At 41.0% G+C, this 23,964-nt stretch overlaps 1 long non-coding RNA gene across 1 annotated transcript; it reads left to right on the top strand.

Moving 5' to 3' along the window:
* Positions 1-405: 405 nt before the first annotated feature.
* Positions 406-1,308, top strand: LOC104655765. The gene is made up of 2 exons (XR_747024.2): positions 406-461; positions 938-1,308. It is a non-coding gene; the product is annotated as an uncharacterized LOC104655765 (long non-coding RNA).
* The last annotated feature ends 22,656 nt before the right edge of the window (positions 1,309-23,964 follow it).

The following is a 23,964-nucleotide window of genomic DNA, read 5'->3' as shown; positions in this document are numbered from 1 at the left end:
AGATAGTAAATATTTCAGCTTTGTGGGTCACATGGTCTTTGTTGCAATTACTAGTCTCTTCTGTTGTAGTGTGAAAGCAGCCACAGATAATATAGAGGCAAGCAGTTGTGGTTGCATTCTAATAAAACTATTTATGAACAGTGAAATTTCAAATTTCATGTAATTTTTGTGTCTTAAAATATTATACTTAAAATTATATTTAACTCTTTAAAAATGTAAAGACCATTTTTAGCTTACAGGTATACAGAAACAGGTGGTAAGACATATCTGGATCATAGGCCATAGTTTAGCTGACCCTTTGTTTTATCTGATTTGAAAGCTCACGCAAGCTGTTTTGACTTAGCAGGTTGTTTAATCTAAAGTTCTTTGGAATAAAAACCTCCCTGCCAAGTAGGACTTGGCTTTATGCTTAACATGCTTTGACTGTTGAAAAGAGACCTTTGGCACACATTGAAGGGATGGTGAGTATATATTTGTTTGTGTTTGTGTGTGTGAGAGAGAGGGGATAGAAGGAGGGAGGGAAAGAAAGAGGGAGGGGAGAGAGAGAGAGAGAGAGAGAGAGAGAGAGAGAGAGAGAGAGAGAGAGAGAAAGGAGGGAGGCACAAAGAACAGACAACAAAAAGAATTAACTCAATTTTTTCTCTTATACCAACAAACAGACTTTGGTGATATTGACTTTCCTATTTTCAAAATCTAAGATGTCTTGCTGTTTTCTAAAATAAAAGTGAATTAATGTCAACATTAAAATTTTTTATCAAATTGGGAGAATTTTGTCATCTGCTTGACATTTGGTAAATGAAATTCAATGGTGCCTAATTAAATATTGTAAATGTTAACACTGAATCAAGAGTAGTCTCAGGGAGGTTTGCAAATGGTATCGACTGAGGTTTGTAGATAGTATTGACCGAGGTCCTCCATGTTGTCTCTGCTTCATTAGGTGATGGAGATGCCAATCCATGGAACCAGGTGGCACAGCTATGTTGGTAGCTATACCGGAGGCTTCTTGGCATTCCTCCAGGGAAGGAAGGTACCATCAGAGAACCGTGCATGAAGACAGGGAAGAAATGATTGGAATCATGAAACATTAAACTGGAAGGAAGCCTTAGGCAAACCTAACTCATGAGAAAACGGACACCCAAATGTTACCAAGTTAGTACCAAAACCAAGGCTGGTATTTGCATAAATGTGCTTTTCTATCTAGTATCAAGGCCTTCTTAATATTGTTAATAGGCCTTAAGCTTGGTTTGTCTACATAAAAATCAAAATAACAATTTCAACTCACGAAAGAAGTAGAAGAAGTCCCAAACAGTTCTGATTTCCTCCAATGTGACTATTTCTGATATATTACAAAATAACAAAAATCAAATTCAAAGAATGAACTTTTTGCCCCTATTTTGCTAATAATGGTTTAAGTAAATGGATGGTCTTTCTAGTCTTTCCCAAAGGCCCCTAGATTAATTGTTAGTGACATTACTAGGAAAATCCCATGAAATCTTGTAGGTCCATGGAAACCATGCATCAGACTCTTAACATTTTGTGCAGATCACATGCTATCATATGAAAATGTTCTGTTCCAAAGTCCCCTGGAACTTGGGATGCATTTTTCCTAGAGAACAATGTTCCAAGCAAAGATCCATTGGATTCCCCAAGTGGCTGACTGCAACGACTGTGCTCAGAAGCTGCTGAGGCTTAAACTTTCAGCCCTTCGAGAGGCAGCTCGAGAGACTGGGAAACTGGAAGAGGCTCTGCTATATCCTGTACTGCTTTTGGGAGATCTTGGCAGCCCTTGCGTAGAGAGAGGGAGGAGGATTGGTGGGTGTGGGGGTTTGGTGGGGAAGCTAAGGTCCTCCTTTGGAAACAACGGAGGAAGGCTCTATGTTAAAGGGGAAAGGAGGAGACAGGAAACCTCCATTAAATTGTTTATAAGTTGAATTGTTTCTAAAGCCGGAACTGACAACTGTGTTTTTACAAAGTAGAAAAAGATGCAACAAGTTCCACAGTCCTCATTCAGGCATATACAGTGCTTAAGAAGATCAGAGTGCAGTTTTCTTTGGGCAGGTAGGTTTCAAAAAAAAAAAATTGAGTGTTGACACAGTGTATAAATTCTTCCAATTTGAAAATTATTGAGGGTTACTACTGATGCCATTTGAACAGTACCATAACATTCATGGATTGTGGAATGGCGCAAATCGCTGCCTAAGCAAGCAATTATTTTGTTTTTGCTTCTGCAGTTAGACAAGGAAGAATGTTTTGCATTCTATCAGCTGGGCTTTTATTGTTTTTTCATGTTAGGACAAATGTTCTTTGAGAGGTGGGGTCTTGTTTGAGGAAATGTCAAGTTGTCCAGTTTAGATTTATTGGTGATTGTGACAGGTGCTAAATGTTTCAAGAAGTTGGTGTATGCACTTTTTTCTTCTCCCCTGGCAGACTTTCCTGGAATCAGGATATGTTCTCCACAGGAAGAAAGCAAATGTGCTATACTTGAAATTCAGTGTATGACAGAAAAACCTAAAGAAGAGTTATAGTAGATGAATTTACATCATCTGAAAGGTATTTTATGCACCAATTTCCAAAGTTAGGGAAGGCCACTAATCAAGGGACTGCCACTTAAGACACAGGCATTGTCTATGGCATCTGGGTGGGCCAAAGAGGCAAGATTTGTGGGAATATCATGAGAGTTGCTGGCTCTAAAATATTTGCTCTCCAATGTCCAGAAATTCCCGCCTTTGGAATAGTCCTTGGAGAGACAATTTTCTCCAACTTAGCCCCCCTTTCCTACTATGCATCCTCACGAGCAGGTCAAATTCAATGTGAACTTTTGGCAGGGAATCCTTTGGAGGTTTATGTTTTATCTTAAAAATTGGTAGGAACTTTGTGTCTTTCCCATCATACATTCATGTTTTATGTAACATAAAATTATCACCCCTCTGCAAATCTTTGAGTGGAAATGAAGCTTCAGGAGGATGGACCATATCTCTTCCACAGTCCTGGCCACTCTGCAGAATACTCTCTTGTCTTTTCAGGAGCAGGGGGATCCTACTTTGAGAAATAAGGACTTCAGTCATTGTTCAATTGGTAATCTGGTCATTGTCCTTTGAAAATGTACAAATCCTCTCCTGGAACAGTAATACATGAATTTATTTTTGCATTAGAAGGAGGTACTTTATCAAAGGAGTACATTGTCATTTTGGAAAACAATATTCTGGGCTTGGAAAGATTGTAAACTAGAAAATCTTTGGTGATGAAAAAGGGCAAGATTTGAAAGTGTGGGATACTGTGCCGAAAGGGTAACCTTACTTGAGGATGTGGGGAATCTGGGCTGAAGGGGGAGGATTGGGTGGGGCTGGAGGAGAAGCAGATTCAGAGAAAAAGGAAGGAGGTGTAAGCCACAAGGTTTGCCCAAAGTTTTCTTAATGGCTTTTCATTCTTCCAAATCTATTTCCAATCTTGGTTTCAGTCCTCAGCTCTATCTCCATCTCCTCTGTCCAAGTGGCAGCATCTCCAGCTTGAAGAATCAAGTTCACATGTCCAAAATGCCAACTCACCTGTGAGAAATTTTGCCTACTCCTTATCATGCAGCATTTCTGTCTGCTCATTCCTGTGTGGCTTCATCCCTCACGCTGCCAACTATCTGTCTCCCTGTTCCAGCAAGAAACTGGGGAGTCTTTGTCTTTTCCTTCTTCCCAACCTCCCATGCACATGTTTAGTTGATCATGAAATCTGACCAGGCTTAATGTAACCTTTGAAACATTCTTTCATTCTCTTTAGAAATTACAGTTCCTGCAGGAAACTGAGCACTCAAAGGGCTGAAAGGTGGAGAGTTTAATGAACAGTTGGCTTCCAGAGTAGGGAGGAGGAAGCTAAGTAACAGTGGCAAGGTTGGATGCAGTGGCTGACATCTGTAATTCCAGTACTTTGGGAGGCCAAGGAGGCCAGATCACCTGAGTTCAGGAGTTCAAGACCAGCCTGACCAACATGGTGAAACCCTGTCTCTACTAAAAATACAAAAATTAGCCCGTGTGGTGGTGGGCACCTGTAATCGCAGCTACTCGGGAGGCTGAGGCAGGAGAATCACTTGAACCCAGGAGGCAGAGGTTGCAGTGAGCCAAGATCAAGCTGCTCCACTCCAGCCTGGGTGACAGAGTGAGACTCCATCTCAAAACAAACAAACAAAAAAACAAAACAGTTGCAAAAGACCCAAAGGCAGCTGCGGGATGCCTTTACCATCCTTAGGAAAATAAGATGCAAGGGGCGGCAGTGGGAATTCCCAAAAGTACCTGATCTCTAAGCTTGGAGCTGTGGAAGAAGGGCCACCTGATGGGAGCTAAAACAGGGGATGCAGCCGCTGCCAGGACTCTGGAAAGGTAGGGGCAGTGAGGGACGAAAGCCAGGGAGACAATCGCCACCGTCATTTGCTCTCCCTCTTCTCATCCTCTGATCTCCTGACAGTGCTTCCAGTTGGCAAAGGCCAACCAAAAATCACAGGGCATAGGAGTTTGGTGCTATAGGCCACAGATGAGAGGCAGGCTCCTGGGGTACAAAGAGTGCAGAGAGGGGAGCAAAAGGGATCTGGTAGGGTAAGCAACAAATGGAGAATGGCCAGCCCAGATTCAGCCCCTCCCTTCAACACCTGAAAATTTGACCTGAATTCAAGACCATTATTTCTTTCTTGGATGGCTGGAAAAAACAAACAAATAAACAAACTTCCCAGTGGTCCCAATTGACTTCAGTGTGTGCTCTAATTTCATTATATAAACACCATTTCTTAACAATTTCAATGCTGACAGACGGAGCTCATGTGTCAGCTAATAGGAGAAAAGCAGCATCTACGAGCACAATTCCCCACGCTGGAGCTCCTCGCCTATCTTCCCCCCTCAAGAGCTTACACAGGGCTGCAAATCGAACAGATCTCGCATGATGATTAGGGAATTATCTGTATTTCATTAAGAAAAATCACTTGTAAACTCTGTTTGAAAAAAGTATTGAAGGCTGGGCGTGGTGACTCATGCCTGTAATCCCAGCACTTTGGGAGGCCGAGGTGGGCGGATCATGAAGTCAGGAGTTCGAGACCAGCCTGACCAACATGGTGAAACCCCGTTTCTACTAAAAATACAAAAATTAGCCGGACATGGTGGTGTGTGCCTGTAATCCCACCTACTCAGGAGGATGAAGCAGGAGAATTGTCTGAACCTGGGAGCAGAGGTTGCTGTGAGCTGAGATTGCGCCCCTGCACTCCTGCCTAAGTGACAGAATGAGATTCTGTCTCCAAAAAGGTATTGAAAACACATCCTTGGGGTTTAATAGATATTCGTAGGGAGTGCTGAACAGGTCTTTGTTAAAGGGGTAAATGTTACTTGTGACACTCACAATTAGTGGATCTTTACACGTGAATGTGTTGAATACAACCAGACCCCTATAATTAGACACACTGTTCTAAAATGAATTTCTAAGGTACGAATCTAATCTAATCACTTCTTGACTCACACAGGCTAGTAGCTTCCCATTGTCAAGAAGTTCTTAACATGGTGGAAAAGATCTCTTCATCATCTCAACCTCAAAGTCTCACCCTGGTCTTTCCAGGTCTCTTCTCTTTCCTCTCCTGATACCATCTGTTCCCATCTACACTAAGATCCTTATCAGTCCTGGAAGAACACACTCAAAGCCGATGATCTTTGTGCCCTCTGTACGTTCTCTCAACATTTGGCATTTTTATGAACACTGGCCCAAATTCCAGCTGCCAGCACCTGACACTCTGCCCAAGGGCTTCTCTGACCAGCACAACCCACTCTACCCATGTGTGGGGAAGGCTTCAAGCGCCAGGGAGTTAATGGCCCCTGGAAGCATCCCTGACCAATGACTTCCAAGAATGGGTGTTAAATACCTCCACTCTTTCCTCCCTTGAGTGAGATAACTCTGAGGCACGTGTTTGAGGTTGCTTCATGGAGTTCCTCAGCAGGATTAAGTTCCAGTTGCCCTCAGTGGTAACTCGGGTTTGATTCATCCTTTGTTTGCTTCCTTCCTTTCCTGTCTCACTTCCTCACTTCCCTATCAGTGTTTCCCTGAATCACCTTCCAGATAAACTTCTCACATTGGAATCCTTGCTTCAGGGTTGACTTTTAGAAGAACCTAACCTAAAATATTTCAGTATTCTCTTTCAGCATTTTCTTGCCTTTGCGTAAGGCATTGTTTGTGTCTCGATTCCCCTTTGTTTCTTTTTAAACAAACATTTAAAATGACACAGGAAAACAAAGAATAAAATGTTTCTCCTTCATCACCTATTCCCCTCCCTTTTCCCTCTCATCCTGGTCTGCTTTCCTTCCTGGAACTAACCACTGTTTGGTATACATACTTCCAAATTTTTTCTTTATATCTACACATTTAAAAGTATGTAGATATACAAATGTAAATACATTTACCAATCTGTGTATACAATAAGTGAATTTGAACACATCCTTATACACAGTCCTTTTCACATGAATGAAATCACATTATACATGTTGCACTGTGACTTGTTTTTTTTCAACAGTACAATACCCTTAGATTCCATAATACAGTGTGATATACTATAATTATTGAAACATTTTTCCTACTGATGAACACTTAGGGTGCTGATACTTTTTCCACTGTTACAAAAAATTCTACAATGACTATCTGAGTGCATATATCTTGCACACATGTGCCAGCCATCCTGTAGATGAGTGTCTGTTTGAGCTTTTTAGTTTTCAGCAATAGAAAACCCAACTTCGGCCGGGTGCAGTGATTGACTCCTGTAATCCCAGCGCTTTTGGAGGCTGAGGTGGGCAGACCACCTGAGGTCAGGAGTTCCAGAGCAGACTGGCCAACATGGTGAAACTTCACCTGTACTAAAAATAGAAACCTGGTGGCAGGTGCCTGTAATCCCAGCTACTCGGGAGGCTGAGGCTGGAGAATCGCTTGAACCCAGGAGGAGGAGGTTGCAGTGAGCGACTGTGCCACTGCACTCCAGCAGGTGTGACAAGAGTGAAACTCTGTTTTAATAGAAAAAAAAGAAGAAAAAGAAAAAGAAAAAGAAAAAGAAAACCCAACCTCAACTAGCTTAAGCAAAAGCAAATTTATTTGGTGAAAGGGCGGATCTGGTTTTAGAATCAGCTACCAAGGGCTCAGGAAGTGTCACAGGGACTGGTCCCCCCCCTCTCTGCTGTCCCCCATGTCATGTCGTTCTCCAGGTCTTTCCTTTTCATTGCCAAGAGTTCCAGGCTTCTACCCTCAGAACTCCAAGGCCATTGGAAAACAGAGGGCAGTTTTCTCTTAGTTGCCCAAGGAAATATTCCCAAATTGTATCAAAAGCCCAACTCTAGGTTAATTATTGTGGCTGGGGGATGTAATCCATTCATAGGCCAGGGCTGGCCAGGTGTAGTGGCTCACGCCTGTAATCCCAGCACTTTGGGAGGCTGAGATGGGTGGGTCACTTGTGGTCAGAAGTTTGAGACCAGCCTGGCCAACATGATGAAATCCCGTCTCTACTAAAAATACAAAAATTAGCCAGGCATGGTGGCAGGCACCTATAATCCCAGCTACTTGGGAGGCTGAGGCAGGAGAATTGATTGAACCCAGGAGGTGAAAGTTGCAGTGAGCCAAGATCACGCCACTGCACTCAAGCCTAGGCAACAAAGCGAGACTCCTTCTCCAAAAAAAAAAAAAAAAAAAAAAAAAAAAAAAGCAAAACAAGCAAACAAACAACAAAAAAACCATAGGCTAGGGCTAGGCATATGGCACCTTGCGACATGAACTGGACATGGGGAAAGGGAGTGATTCCCCAGGGTTAACCTTGCTCCTATCACTAGAAGGAGGACGGAATGCTGTGTGACAAGGAAAGGAATTAATGTCCACTTGAGATGAATTTGAGATGGATGTCTGCAAGTGGTAATAGAGGATTAAAAAGTGGGCACATTAAAAATTTTGATAGCTACTGCTATCAAAATTGTATCTCAATTTATATTCCCAGTGCCAACAGTATTTGAAAGAGTCTGTCTCTCAGAACCTGTAGACACTGGATACTGTTAGTGTTTTAAATTTCAGCTGATCTGATATCTAAAAATGGTATTTCACTGTTCTAGACTGTTCTAGTATGGTGTTCTAGGTGAACACCCTTTCATGTGTTTAGCTGGCCTTTGCATTTCTTTTTCTTTGAACTGCCTATGCATATCTTTTGGTCAAAATTCAATTGAATTGCCCTTTTTTATTGTGAAAGCTGCTACAAACGACACTAAAAAGGGAACTCAGTTGTGTGTGTGTGTATGTACACACGCATATGTTTATAATACATATGTTACTTAGGGTTTATAGCATCCCTGTGAGCTCCTTGAGGGTGGCACCTTGCCATAATACAGCCTGACACCTAATACAAAGTAGAAATCAATAATTATTTATCATACAAATAAAGAAACAAATAAGTGAATGAATGAATGAGTCAATAGTGTTGACTGCCTTGTATTGTCCTAGGCCTGAGAGACGATGAAATATCCTTGTTCCTGTATACTTTTCTGTAAGTTTCTGGAAATTTCCCTGTAAAGCATCTCCGTAAGTTTTTCTATAGGCTGTGAGAAGCACATGAGTCGGGTTAATAGTCGGGTTAAAAGCAATTTTGAATTGCTTTTCAGAAATGGCCATCATATTCCTTTGCACTCATCCTGTTGATAAGAGCAGATGGCCTAGTGCATGTGACTCAGACTCGCACACACACCTCCGCTCCCTTGAAGTGCCAGCCCTGGAGCTTTGTTGAGGCTCTCATCTGCCACGGGAGTTAGCTAGTACGTTGCCCAGTTCAACATCCATCCAGGATTTCATAGGAACTTGAGAATCATTGTTTTTGGCTTGAATCCTGGGTTTGAGGTTTCTTCGTGTAGGAATCTGAAAAAAGGATTTGGAAACGTTGTTGTCTCTAATCCCAAAGTATGTATCTGGGAGGCTGCCTTCGCCATCACCCACCTAATAACTCAGGCTCCTGGGGTCATTTCGCTCAAGTGCATTCATTCCTCTGGTAGAATCAAAAGAAACTGATACAGGCGACAGAGTACCTGGGTTCTAATCTGGTTTTGATGAGCAAGTTATTTACCCCTTACAGCCCCATTTTCCCTATCCTAAAATGATATGGTTGCAACTGACGATCTCAAAGTCCCCGTCCAACTCTACAATTCAGAGTGGAATTCTGAATTCTGCTCTGCCACCAACAGCATGTCCTCAGAGCTTTGTCTATTACTCATGAGAATGTCAACGTCTGGGTAAATAGATATTTTGGGGTCAGCTCTAAAAAACCCAGAAGTACGTGTTGTATGTTGATTTTGGCACATGGACAAGCCTGAACAGGGCTGTGTCAAGCCTTTTACCATGATAGCTGCCGGAAGAAAAGCCAGGCGAAGCAGTCTGGGTGAGCTGCTTGGAATGAAGAGGACCAGCCCACGTCCCATGGCACAGATGACCTTCAGGAGAAGTGGAGGAGAGCAGCTAATGTAAAGAAATTGTTAGCATCTATGTTGGAAATGGCTTATGACACTGTCTCAAAGCCACATTCTCAGACAACAGGGAAAGCTGTAAATAGATCCACACAGTTATCCAAGCATAGCAGAGTAAAACTAAAGGAAAGCCAAATTAAACAGGCTCAACCAAAGTTTTGAGTGAAAGTGTTGAATATTGCTCATGCCTTCAGAATGGGAAGCTCTATTTAAAATATTCACAATGGTGGGTCCTCTGGAGGTGACTACAGGCTGGTAGGTCGGTTCTATCTTCCCCCTAGGAGCCATCTCAGCAAAGAAGAATCAGAGGCAAAGACTCCTTCAAAGCGAGGACCTCACACTGCGAAGGACTTGGAGCATTGCTTGATTGCTACTCAACTGGCAAAAGGTTTTAAAAAGCAGGTTAGGCCCCAAGACCACATGACTGAGAATCCTAACACATAACTGAGAATTGCAATAAAAAATATATTTTGTATTTTGGCATAATTTCAAACTTACAGAAAAGTTGCAAGAATTGTACAAACGATTTTTGTGTATGCTTCATACTCACATTCTGCATTTTACCAATTCTTTTTTCCCTTCCTCCCTTTTCTTATTTCATATATATGTGAAATATAAATTAATAAATAAATAGACACACATACATAGATGTAACAGTTCTTGGGGATATATATATATATCGATGATATATATATATAGTATATTTCCCACAGAACTGTTTAGGAATAGGTTGCAGACATGATATCCTAAATATTTCAGTGCATATTTTCTAAAAACAAGGATAATCTCTTACATAACTGTAGTACTATTACCAAAATCAAAAAATTAACATTGCCACAACACTATTATCCAGTTCATAGACTTAATTCACTTCCACAACTGTCCAAAAATAAATATTTTATAGCAAAAGAAAGTCCTAGACTACATGCTGCATTCAGTTAACACGTCTTTAGTTGTTTTTTCTTTTATTTTAATCTGGAGTTTCTCAGTCTTTCTTTGTCTTTCATGATATTTTTGATGAATACAGGCCAGATACTTTGTGGAATGTCCCTCAATTTGGGTTTGTCTGATGTTGTGGAATTTCCTTTTAGCTCTATAAGCTGCCTCCTGAAACACAAATGCCCATTTGGGATATGACTGACTGCAGGAAACAGTCTCTCCAGCCTAGCAGGCTAGAGCTCATGCAAACTCCCCTTTGCCCCATCTTGGGGGTTTCCTCCCTATCCTCTTCAAACATGGTTTCTCCTTCTGCAAGAGTTGTGGGAAAATCTGATACTTTGCTTGTTGGAAATTAGACTTCTATTGTTTCTCACAGACATCGTGTTGGATGTGACAGATGGGTTAATTCTTCAGTTTTATCAGTGTTAAATTGTAGGAGCACTAAATATGCATTACAAGCAGACGGGAATAGATTTAAGATGCATAGCTTAGCTTCTTTGGAAAAATAAACTTTGAACTGTAAACAAATATATATACAAATTAATTTTTGCAACAAAATGAGCTCTTTGTTGGCAGGTTTCTGTTTGTTTTAAAGATGTGTTTGCTATAATGTGGTTCAATCTTTGTCTCTACTTGGTTGGGTTTCATTATTTAGGCCTCCAAATAGCCTTACTTTAAAGTCTCCCCTATAGTTTAGTCCTATGGCATGAAATCTGGAAATGATAATCTTGCAAAATTTCAGTAAATCTAAATATGATTCATCACTCATCTCCACATGTCATTGTCAAACCAAGAAGGTGGAAGAAGAGGAGATAGCATGGAATGAGAGAACTACTCAAGGTGTTTCACCTGTGTTTTCATAGACAATTGAGGGTTTTCCTTAGTTTTTCCTAAGGACTGAGACATTTCTGGACAAACCTGCCAGTCAGCTGAGAAATTTTCCTGAGAACTGGGGGTCAGACTCTTAGAATTGCAATAATTGTTACAAATTGCAGTCAAATCTGGGAACCCTTAAAGATGTCATCCCTGAAATAAACCTCAGTAAATTCATCTAGGTAGAAAGGGACTCTCCAGCTTTACCCAGTAATAAGAAGTTGACACATATACATACTTGAATGAATAACTTAATTCTTAGGAGTCATTTAAATAAGAATTATTTCTGTTCTTGAAGCACATTTCCAGTTACAGAGTCTTTGAAATCATGAGAGAGTTGTACAATTATATTTCTGTATAGTGTGAAGAGCTATCTCATTTTTTACAGATTACCTACTTGGTTAATATACCTCCCCCTCTTCTAACCAATTGGTTCATTATTATTGTAAGTATATTACAAAGAATACTCTTTTAGAAGTCAGAAGAATGATACCTAATCTTTAATTTCTTACCAAGAACTAGGTCTTCATTGTATGATGGACACAATGTAATCACTAAAGACAGAAAAAGAAGTGAGAAATAGTCCTCATTCTCATGGATCTATAGCTAGAGTAGAAGAAAAGATAGATTAAAAAGGAGATAAGTTCCTCTAATGTTTATTGCAATGTAAAGCTAAACAGAAAAATAGAATAAAAGAGAGAAAATCATGATCATGGCAATAAAGAGAGAATAGCTAACTCAGCTAGAACTGGCATGGAGAAAACGATGGTGAAAACTCCCAGAGAACATTAGAACTGAGCTGAGCTTGCAGAATGCATAGGAGTCTGGCAGGTGGATGAGGCAGGGAGGACATTATAGGCAGGAGCAACAGCACATGATAGTGGGCTACAGGCTGGGCTGTAGTTTGAGGGACTGTAATTCAATATAGGTGGAGGCAGGGGAAAAGCAGCAGTTGAAGCGAAAAAGAAGGAAAGGGAAGATCATGCAGAACCTTACAGATCACGTAAGGAGCTTGGAATGTCATCTCAATATTATTCAAAGTCATCGGATGGATTTCAACAAAAAAGCCACATTATTGAATGGCAGAGGTTGGAGGGGACAGAGACTGGAGGCAGGCACAGCAGTAGGGCACTGTCATAATAAAATATTGAGCAGTGATAATGACTAACCAGGGGTCCCCAGCTTCGGGCCACAGACTGGTGCAGGTCCATGACCTGTTAGGAACTAGGCAACACAGCAGGAGGTGAGCTTCGGACTAGCCAGCATTACTGCCTGAGATCTCCTTCCTGCCAGATCAGCAGTGGCATTAGATTCTCATAGGAGCACAAACCCTATTGTGAACTGTGCATGGAATAATGTACGTTGTGCGCTCCTTATGAGAGCTACTACTGCCTGATGACCTGAGGTGGAACAGTTTCATCCGGAAGCCTTCTGCCCCCACAAACCCCAGCCATGGGAAAAAAAAGTGTTTTCCATAAAACCAGTCTCCTGGTGCCAAAAAGGCTGGGGACTGCTGGACTAAACTGAGATGATGGGTCTAGGAATGGAGGAAGTGGTATGGGTTAGAAGAACGTTTCAGAGATGGACATATTAAGACTTGTTGACAGATGGGATGTGACATTTATGAGGCAGCATCAGCTAAGAATGACTTTAAGATTCAGCCTTGGGTGGCTAGGAGGGTGATGGGCATATTCCTTAAAATAGGGAATCTACTGGTCAGGTGCGATGGTGGCTCATGCCTGTAATCCCAGCACTTTGGGAGGCCAAGGCGGGCGGATCACGAGGTCAGGAGATCGAGACCGTCCTGGCTAACATGGTAAAACCCCATCTCTACTAAAAATACAAAAACAACAACAACAAAAAAAATTAGTTGGGTGTGGTGGCAGGTGCCTGTAATCCCAGCTACTCGGGAGGCTGAGGCAGGAGAATGGCATGAACCCGGGAGGTGGAGCTTGCAGTGAGCCAAGATTGTGCCACTGCACTCCAGCCTGGGTGACAGAGTGAGACTCTGTCTCAAAAAAAAAAAAAAAAAAAAGAAAAAAGAAAAAAGAGAATCTACTGGTTGGGTGCCGTGGCTCATGCCTGCAATCCCAGTACTTTGGGAGGCCATGATTGATGGCCTCCATGGTGGATCACAAGGTCAGGAGTTCGAGACCAGCCTGGCCAACATGGTTAAACCCCATCTCTACTAAAAAATACCAAAATTAGCCTGGTGTGGTGGTGTGTGCCTGTAATCCCAGCTACTCAGAAGGCTGAGGCAGAAGAATCACTTGAACCTGGGAGGTGGAGGTTGCAGTGAGCTGAGATTGCGCCACTGCACTTCAGCCTGGGTGACAGAGTGAGACTCCATCTCAAAAAAAAAAAAAAAAAAAAAAAGAAAAAGAAAAAAAAAAAAGAGAAAAAAGTAGTTGACTGGAGAATAAGAAAAATGATATGCTCAGATTTTTGTAAATGTGGATTTTGATGTACCCGGGGAACATCCAATTGATGATATTCCATAAGAAGTTTAAAGTTGGGTTCCAGATTGCAGAACAAATTAAGACATCTGGAGCCAGGCACAGTGGTTCACACCTGTATTTCCAGCACTGTGGGAGGCCAAGGTGGGAGGATGCCTTGAAGCTAGGAGTTTGAGACCAACTTGGGCAACATAGTGAGACCCTGTCTCAAAAAAAAAAAAAAAAAAAAAAAAAAAGCCAAGCATGATGACTCATGCCTGTAGTCCCAGCTCCTCAGGAGGCTGAGGTAGAAGAATTACTTGAGGCTGGGAGTTTGAGGCTTCAGTGAGCTATGATTGTGCCACTGCACTCCAGCCTGGGTGATAGAGACCTTGTCTCAAAAATAAAAATAAAAATGAAGATAAAACATCTGGGAGCCATTTGGTACATAGGTGATAATAATCAAACACATAGGAACAGATGAACCCAGGAAGATCTGTAGCGTGAGACAAGAAGGAAGCAGAGAACAAGCACTCACAAGTAGGATCAGGAAGAATATTGTGCCAAGAGGAAACTGTAAAGAAGCAGGGAGAGAGGCAGGAAAGTAGCCAGGAGAGACGGCTCACATGGAAGAGAGTGAAGGAGCAAGTGGTCAAGGTCTCTTGAATACAGATGGGTTCTTACAATGAGATACAATCAACACACTTTGAGAAATAATACTTTATTTAGGGAAAATATCATCTGCTTGCTGTATTTTTCTGAAGGTTGTGTTTACAGAAGAGCAAGGTCTCCAGCAGCTCTGTGTTTTAGGCAATGTGGCTCTCAAATCTTCTTTCCGTCCAACTACATTCACATGAGGGTGCTGCTGTCTTTTGTAGGCCTGTCCCAAGGCCTGCTGCGACTTCACATTTTCGCCTGGCTGCGTCTGTGTCTTTTAAAAGCCAGCAGTTTCCACGGGAAAAGTCTGCTGTAGAATACTGAGGAGAGGGCTTGATAAACGCTGGAATGAATGGTGTGTATGTGAATGGTATTCCCCAGCATGCATGGACCTGGCGGGGGATGGGGGATCTTCCATTTGCGGCAGGGAGGAGGCAAGAAGAAACATGAGATTTATTCCATATCATCACCTTTCCTCTTTGAATCTATTTCAGGCTGCATGGAATAATGTCTATAATCAATTTCAAGGCCTCTCAGGAAAGATGAGTAAGTGCCAGCTATACCTAGAGCATATCATCTAATATCTTTCCTGAAGTGACTAGCAATGTTATTATTTTCTCATGCTTCAAGTGTACTCTATTTCTATCATATAAATGTACAGTAAAACTTTTCTTTTTTTCTACCTACATACATAATATACTATAATATTTTCCTTTTTTTTTTTTAATAGTACATCTTGATGGTTTGTTCCATTCCAGTACAGGTAGATTGCTCTATTCTTCTTGATGATTGCATGTGATCCTATTGTCTGAATGACCACAATTTATTTAGCCAGTTCCTTATTGATGGATCATATGGATTAGATTGTTTCCAGTATTATGATATTACAGATAATGCTATAATGTCTTATTTTACACAGGTGCAGGTATATCTGTAGAATAAATATCTAGAAATGTTATTGCTGGGTCAAAGGGTACATAAAATTTTAATGCAGAGATATCTGAACAGGTTTGAAAATGGTCAGAATGAAGGGCAATTGGTTGGGACCTAATGCCTCACTTATTACTCACTAGAGATTGTAGGATGTCGTCACTGTAAGCAGATGTGTGACCACATTTTTGTATACTCAAGTTCAGTAAAATCAAGGCATAGGGCAGGACTGAAGTAGAACAGAACAAAACTCTTCTGAACCTGGTGACTCCAAGACAATTGGCCATTGTGTGGCAAGTGTTCCTGAAGATCTATCCCTAGCCAACGATACAGTCCATGAGGTTGCACGTGAACTTTGTATGTCAGATGCTCAGTCCTCTTCTTGTTGAGATAGGAGGCTCCATCAACTCCTACCCTAGTAATGTGTAGTCCCAGGCCTGGGAGCCAGGTCCTGGATTAAACTATTAAAGTGGAACTCTCAGGGTGAAGGAGCAAGTTATGAGACTAGTTAAGTAGCATATCAAAGCCAGAGTGGTAACAATGAAAGTAATCCTCCATTCAGATAAGAGTCCAGTGTCTCTGTAGCTTCATTTTCCTACCTCTTGCCTTCCTCCCACCATCAAAGAGATGAGATAGACAATGCAAGAATTGGATGTCATAAAATCAAGAAAGTTTTCTGTTTAAGATGTCCCATTCCTTGCAATTAACTCCCACTGGGGCCCAAAACCCTAATAACATTTCCTGTGCCGGAGTCCCCAAACAGTAGGTGATGCTCCTATGGAAGATTAGTTGTTTGTTTCAATAGGGAAAGAGAAATAAATCTAAGGCACCACCTCTGGCAGTGGGACACCCCCTTCTCCTGCCTCCTGCATTTTAACACATAAAGCAGATAGGGCGGAGGAGAGAATGGGGCTGGAGAAGAATGTTTGAGTTACCCAGAGAAGACATGAGCAAGCAGAGCAAAGAAAGCCTATGACCTCCCAGTCACCTATATTTATTCCTTTATCAAAGAATGCAGGAGATAGACTTCTCTTTTCCTGATCTATTGTTTCTGGAGCTCAGGAAGTACAATGCACTCTGGCAAGTCAGAGTCACAAGTTTCAATTCCACCTTCCCCATTATCTGGCTAAGCTATGATGGACTTAATCCAATGAGGTCCAGAGTCTACATCTGTAAAACAGTGGTAATATCAGTACTTATACCTCAAAGATAACACGGGTAGAGATTTGGCATACTGCTTGGCACATACTAATTAGTCAATGACTGTTAGATATCATTAATACTAATCCCCCAGAGTCAGTTGGGTTGCAAACTGTTTTGCACCAAAGCCAATGTTATAGCACACACTGTCATAATCCTTTGGGTAGCATCATCTCTTTGCATCATCCTTGTTGGATCATGTGTGGCTCCCATATGTGCAAACACAGTCCAGGTAATTGCATTACATGGCAGAAAGACACAATGCTTTGCACACAGCTGGAAGCTAGGCTACTGATTTTTAAAGTGAGCTCCTTGGCTAGCAGCATTAACATCACCCAGTTACTCGTCAGCAAATTCTCAAAACCTACCTACCCCACACCTCCTCAATCAAAAATCTCTGGGTGTGGGGCCCAGCAACCTGTGTCTTAGCATCCCTTACCCTTGCCAGACCCCAGGTGATACTGATGCATGCGAAAGTGTGAAAACCACTGATCTAGACTGTGGGATGCCATTGAACCTCTCTACTTCACAGAGGAAGAGCTGGAAGGGAAGCAGAAATTCAAAATGGCATGCTGGTAGCTCAGAGACAAATTTGGGTGAATGGTTTAACAATCTTGCCTATTCTTGAATGCTGTCTTTGGCTGGGAACTGCCTGTCAGGCTGCAGATATTTCCTTTCCTCTTTCTCTCCCTGTTTCTCTCCCACAAGACACAAGATAGTTCCTGCCCGGGCATCTCAGATTACCATTCCTTCCTCAAAGCCAATTAAAGGTCTCTAATCCCTCCTGTGTTTACCTAAAGGATGAATTTGATCGGAAAGGATGAATGGAAAGGGCAAAATCCTAGAAGGGCTGGGAAAGAAAGTTTCTTCTCCAGTGGTGGGAACACACCCTTTCTCACCAAGCTTATTATGTACTGGTGCATTTTTTGAATTACAATTCTCCATCCAGCCTGCCCCTTTTATTTGAAGCCCTCAGTTGTGCTTTCAAAGGCAGCTTCTGACTTTGCCCTTGGTATTCATACTTTTGAAATTTTGTTCCCTTCATTAACATCCCGGGGACCCCCCAAAGTAATACTTTGAACCATGTGACATGCCCGTTTTGAGAATTGAAAGCAGTTGAATGTTAACAATTTCTTCTAATTCAACCTCATGTACACACTCAAGGTCTCTTATCTGGGACACATCATTCTTCCTTACTCCGAATTGAAGGGAGCTAAGGACCTCTGGGAACAGCAGATCATCTTCCTTTTAAGACTGCCTAGAGTTTGCCACTTTTTGGCTGAGATCCTTGTATAGTTAATCTCCCAAGCCTCACTTTTCTCATCTGTGAAGTGGGGATGCTATTATCATCTTATAGGTTGATGTACAAGTAAATGAGGAATCAGGCCTGGAGTGTCTGATATGGTGGCTAAATTGTAGTTGTTCTTACATCCTTTAGTATCCTTCTTTAGCAAGGCTGGAGGTAAAACTATCGTGCTAAAACTTGGATCCACACCTTTCCTGCTAACACTTAGCTCTGTCCTACATATCTTGGTGGTGAGCCTCCAAGTTACCACCATTACTCACCTGAAAATGGGGAGGCGTGGGCTTTTTAAAAAGGCCCTTAAATAGTATCTATTTTTATGAGATGGTAAGATAAATGTTTTCTCTGCCTTAAGTAACCATTATTATTCTCTTTTCAAAGGTGTCTGATTTATTTATTTAAGTGTTTTGGAATCTTAGTAGGAGAAGAGAAGGTAGCCCAGTAAATGGATGCAGACTGTTCGGGCCTCATTGTTAACTGCTTTGTGCAATCTTAGAGAATTGACTTACCTAACTCTGAATGTCTCCATTTTCCTATTCTGTATGTGAGGATTATGTATATGCCTCAATCTACCTTGCTGAGGGTAGAAATGCTAGATAGAGCTAGTGTTTCATAAAGAGGCTTTTGGAATGCAGAGGTGTTATATATATACAAGGTATTACTGGATTGAGTAAGGATTATCATTATTCTTTGGCAATAGCCATGACATCAGGAAAACATATCTTCTAGCATAGTTCAAAGGTAGAATGAGAAAAGAAAATATTTTTTTTCTTTTTTTTTCAGTAAAACAGTCATCATCAGAAAGATGTTTTGGAGGGTGTTAATAGTAGTATTCTCAATGGCCTTTAAGAGCAAGGTTAAGAGCTATCTGCACTTGTTGCTTCCTCCAGTACACAGTGGTATAGGAGTCCTGATGGATTGTCTTTCTGGCTAATTGTTAGATGTTAAAAAAGGTAAGTGGAACCTGATACCTTGTAAGTTGGACTGCTGACAAGACACACTGTGACTTTTCAAAATGGGTGTTGATTGGAAATTTGCATGTGTTCCCAGGCATTCTTGTTTATGGAATTACCCTATGCTTGGAAGTAAAAAAGGAGAAAAATTTCAACGTTCTCATTGACAAAATGGATTGCTCTGTGCTTGTAAACTGTGCTGTAGCGTATTCATATACTGAGAGTTGAATAATGACAGGGGTATGATGTCATGCATGAGCAGTGAATTGGGGAGCCTCACTTTCCTTAATGTGAAGTTGTTTGTATTTGTAGAGAGGTGGGGAAAGTGATGTTTGAATGGGAGAACTGGAATCTGGGGTCTTGATTTTTTTTTCTTGCTAAGTTAAAGTGCTTGTAGCTTTTTGTTTATATCAAACTATACAGATGAAACCCACCCAATATAAAGAAAATCGTATGCAACTGGTAAACAAAAGATAATCAGTGGCTCAGGTTTCTTTGTCAATTTTTGCCACCCACCATGACAAGATCAACAGGCTTTGCTGAGTATAGATGTGTATTTTGAATTCCTTCCTCCCTTAAAAACATTCCATTGCCACTGATATCTCCACTCATGGGGCAGATATCCAGTAATCCCGTGGATATTCTTGATTCTTCCTTAATCAGTAAAACTGTAAGTATGGCCTAGTCTTTCTCCACTCTTTTTGCTTTCTTGTTCATTACTGAAATTGCAAATTTACATCTAGAGCCCTGGGTTTTTGTGTTTACATAGTTATGTGCAAGCATAAGCAGATCTGCAAAACAAAACAAAACAACAAAACAAAAAACAACAACAACAGACCCCTCAACCAATTATATGCTAGTTCTTGTCCCATTCCTTTTTCTCTTGTGGGGAAGGCAGGTAATGAGGATTACTAGTGGTTGCCTTGAAAGTGATAAGTTAAGCAAATGAAAAGTCAATTAATACCCTTACTATCTAACTCTAAGGCAAGTCAAGATTGAAGAATTTCATAGTTACATATTTGACACCAGCACAATAGTAATTAAACATATTTTCTTGCATTTTTGATTTGATAAATGCCAGTTTTCTGATGTGAGTCTAAATGGATTGTGGCTTCCCTAGAGGTGATTTGACACAAAATAAATTTTGACATTTTGCCTTGGTTAGAGATATAGGAACTAAATTGAGAGGTATGATCAGGTGGATTCTGCCCTAGAACTGCCTTTTTCTTTGCAGTTCTCCAAAATACCTCACAGCTGACGTAGCCATGTGGGCAGGACAGAAATCTTGAGTTAGCACAATTGTTTCAGTTGTCGTTGGAGCAGTTTGAGTTGAGAGGTTTTTTCATTGTTAATAATCTCTGTTTGAAGACATCAGTGTAACCCAGGATGTCGTGCCATTGCACATCATTACCAGGTTTTCTAAATGCTCCTTAGTCAGAAGAACTAGTTGTTCAGTCTTAAGAATCGTGGGGCCGAGCGCGGTAGCTCAAGCCTGTAATTCCAGCACTTTGGGAGGCCGAGGAGGGTGGATCACGAAGTCAGGAGATCGAGACCCTCCTGGCTAACACGGTGAAACCCCGTCTCTACTAAAAATACAAAAAACTAGCCGGGCGCGGTGGCGGGCGCCTGTAGTCCCAGCTACTCGGAGGCTGAGGCGGGAGAATGGCGGGAACCCGGGAGGCGGAGCTTGCAGTGAGCCGAGATCGCGCCACTGCACTCCAGCCTGGGCGACACAGCGAGACTCCGTCTCAAAAAAAAAAAAAAAAAAAAAAAAAAGAAAAAAAAAAAAAGAATCGTGGTAATTTATGGGTGGCAGCTCAGTCCAAACCAGCTTTTTGCCTCTCTATGCTGGTTTGAGCTCTTTTGTGTCAATGTAGCCTTCCCTTCCTTTTATCTTCTGAGGAATAATTCAAGGGTTTGTGGTTTTCTGTTGTGTTTTGTGTTAGTTTAGTAATAAACATCACCTCAGAGAAGGCTGATTAACATGGTAATTAAATGTTCATTTCAGCTAGACTGCCTTAGTTTACATCCCAGTTTTAACACTTGGGAGTTGACTGTCTGATATGGTTTAGGTATTTGTCTCCTCTAAACCTCATGTTGAAGTGTGATCTCCAGTGTTGGAGGTGGGACCTAGTGGGAGGTATTTGGGTCTCAATGATAGATCTTTCATGCATGGCTTGGTGCTCTCTTTAAAGTAATGAGTCATTTCTTGCCCTGTTAGTTCCTATGAGATCTGATTGTTAAAAAGAGCCTGGCACCTTCCACCTCCCTCTTTTCTTATCTTTTGCATGTGATGCCTGCTCTTCTTCCCCTTATGCCATGAGTGGAAGCTTCCTGATGCCCTTATCAGAAGCAGATGCTGGCACCATGCTTCTTGTGCAGCCTGCAGAACCGTGAACCAAATAGACTTCTTTCCTTTATAAACTAGCCAGCCTCAGGTATTCCATTATAGCAACACAAATGAACTAAGACAGTGTCCTTGGGCAAGTTACTTGAGTTTCCTCATCTGTTGATGGGGATGATGGAAAGAGTGACGTCAGCAAGATGGCAGAATAGGAGTTTCCAGTGCTTGTCCCCATACTGAAACATCAATTTGAAGAATTATTCATATGCAAAGATACCTTCACAAAAGCTGAGGAATTTAAGTGAGAGGTTACAGCACATGGGTGGAGCACAAGAATAAGAAAAGCTGCACTGAGGAGAGCAGGAAGGACAGTTTCACATTACTTGCATCACTCCTCCCCCTCTGCATGGGAGAAGGAGAGTGAGGCAAACACCTGACTTCTCTGACTCCAGCACAGGGCCTACCCCAGTAAAACCTAGCTAGTCTTCTTAGATCCAGGCTGCAGGCCCACCCCAGGCTTCAGGCTGGCCTTGCAGATCCAGGCTCCAGACCTGTCCCAAGACCAGACTGGCTCCCATGGCCCCAGGTTCCAGTGGGCCTCAACAAAATACTAGCAAATTGAATTCAACAGCACAATAAAAAGATATTCAAGTGGAATTTGTCCTTGGGATGCAAGGATGGCTCTACATATGTAAGTCAATAAATGTGATACACTACGTTAAAGGGATGAAGAATAAAAATTATACGATCATTTTGACCGATGCAGAAAATGCATTTGACAAAATACAACATCCTATTATAATAAAAACTGTCAACATATTAGGGATAGAAGGAATGCACCTAAACCTAATAAAGGCCATATATGGCCAGGCACAGGAGCTCATGCCTGTAATCTCAGAACTTTGAGAGACTGAGGCAGGAGAATTGCTTAAAGTCAGGAGTTTGAGACCAGCCTGGGCAACGAAGCAAGACTCTGCCATCTCTACAAAAAAATAAAAATAAAAATAAAAAGGCTATGCAAGACCAGCCCATAGCTAACATCATATTCCATGGTGAAAAGTTAAAAACTTTTAGTCTAAGATCAGAAATAAGACAAAGATGCTCACTTGCTGCTTCTATTCAATATAGAACTGGAAGTTCTAACCATAGTGATTTAATCAAGAAAAAGAAATAAAAGACATCCAAATTGGAAAGGAACAAGAAAAATTATCTCTGTTTGCAGATGACATAATCTATTTTTTTTTCTTTTTTCTTTTTACAGAATAGGATCTCCCAGACTGGATTGCAGTAGTGCAATCACGGCTCACTGCAGCTTCAACCTACTGGCCTAGAACGATTCTTTCATTTGAGTTTCCCAAGTGGTTGGATTACAGGCATGCACCATAATGCCTAACTAATTTTTAAATCTTTTTTAGAGACAGGGTCTCCTTATGTTGCTCAGAGTGGTCTTAAACTCCTGGGCTTAAGTGATTCTTCTGCCTCAGCCTCCCAAAGTGCTATGGTTACAGGTGTGAGCCATTATGCCCAGCGAACATACCCTTATGAAAAGAAAATTCTAAAGATTCCACCAAAATACTGTTAGAACTAATAAACAAATTCAGTAAAGTTGTAGGATACAAAATCAATATATAAAAATCAATTTTGTTTGCATACACTAACAAAATAGCATCTGTAAAAGATTAAGACAAGAATCACATTTACAGTAGTGTAAAAAATGGACATAAATTTAACCAAGAAGGTAAAAGATCTATACACAAAGTAATCTACAGATTCAAAGTAAAGATCTATACCCAAAGTAATCTACAGATTCAAAGCAATCCTTACCAAAATTCCAATGGCATTTTTTACAGAAATAGAAAATACAATCCTAAAATTCATATAGAACCAAAAAAGACCCCAAATAGTCAAAGCAGTTTTGAACAAGAAGAACAACGCTAGAGGCATCACAATACCTGATTTAAAAATATACTACAAAGCTGTAGCAATTAGAACAGCATGGTACTGACATATAAATGGACATATTGACCAATGCAACAGAAAAGAGATCCAGGAAATACACTGATTTACAGTCAATTAATCTTTGAGAAAGGTGCCAAGAAAGGACAGTCTCTTTAATAAATGGTGTTGAGAAAACTGGATGTCTACATGTAGAAGACTGAAATTGTACCGGATCTTACACAATACACAAAAATCAATTCAAAATAAATTAAATACACATTTATGACATAAAACTCTAAAAATACTAGAAGAAAACATAGGGAAACAGCTCCTGACATTGGTCAGGACAATAATTTTTTTGGATATGACCCCAAGGACACCAGGAACAAGTTCATAATAGACAAACGGGAGTGCCTCACACTAACAAGCTTCTGCACAGCAAAGGAAACAATAAACAGTGAAAGGACAATCTGCAGAATGGGAGACAATATCTGCAAACCATATATCTGATAAGAGGTTAATATCCAAAATATATAAGGAACTCACAACACTCAATAGCAAAAAACGAAATAACCGAAATAAAGAGCGGGCAATGACCTGAATAGACATTGATCCAAAGAAGATATACAAATGGACAACAGGTGTATGAAAAAATGTTTAACATCACCAATTATCGGAGAAATACAAGTCAAAAACGACAATAAAATATTACCTCTCACCTGTTAAGATGGCTATTAACCAAAAGAAGAAAGATATGAAGTGCTGGCAAGGATGTGGAGAAAAGAAAACCCTTCTACACTGTTAGTAGGAATGTAAATTAATATAGCCATTATGGAAACCACTATGAAGCTTCTTCAAAAAAATCAACCATAAAAGTATCATAGAATTCAGGATCCCACTT

This window comes from Rhinopithecus roxellana, chromosome 13 (genome assembly GCF_007565055.1).
Source record: "Rhinopithecus roxellana isolate Shanxi Qingling chromosome 13, ASM756505v1, whole genome shotgun sequence".
Taxonomy (NCBI): domain Eukaryota; kingdom Metazoa; phylum Chordata; class Mammalia; order Primates; family Cercopithecidae; genus Rhinopithecus; species Rhinopithecus roxellana.
This window is presented reverse-complemented; position numbering and strand designations above follow the sequence as displayed.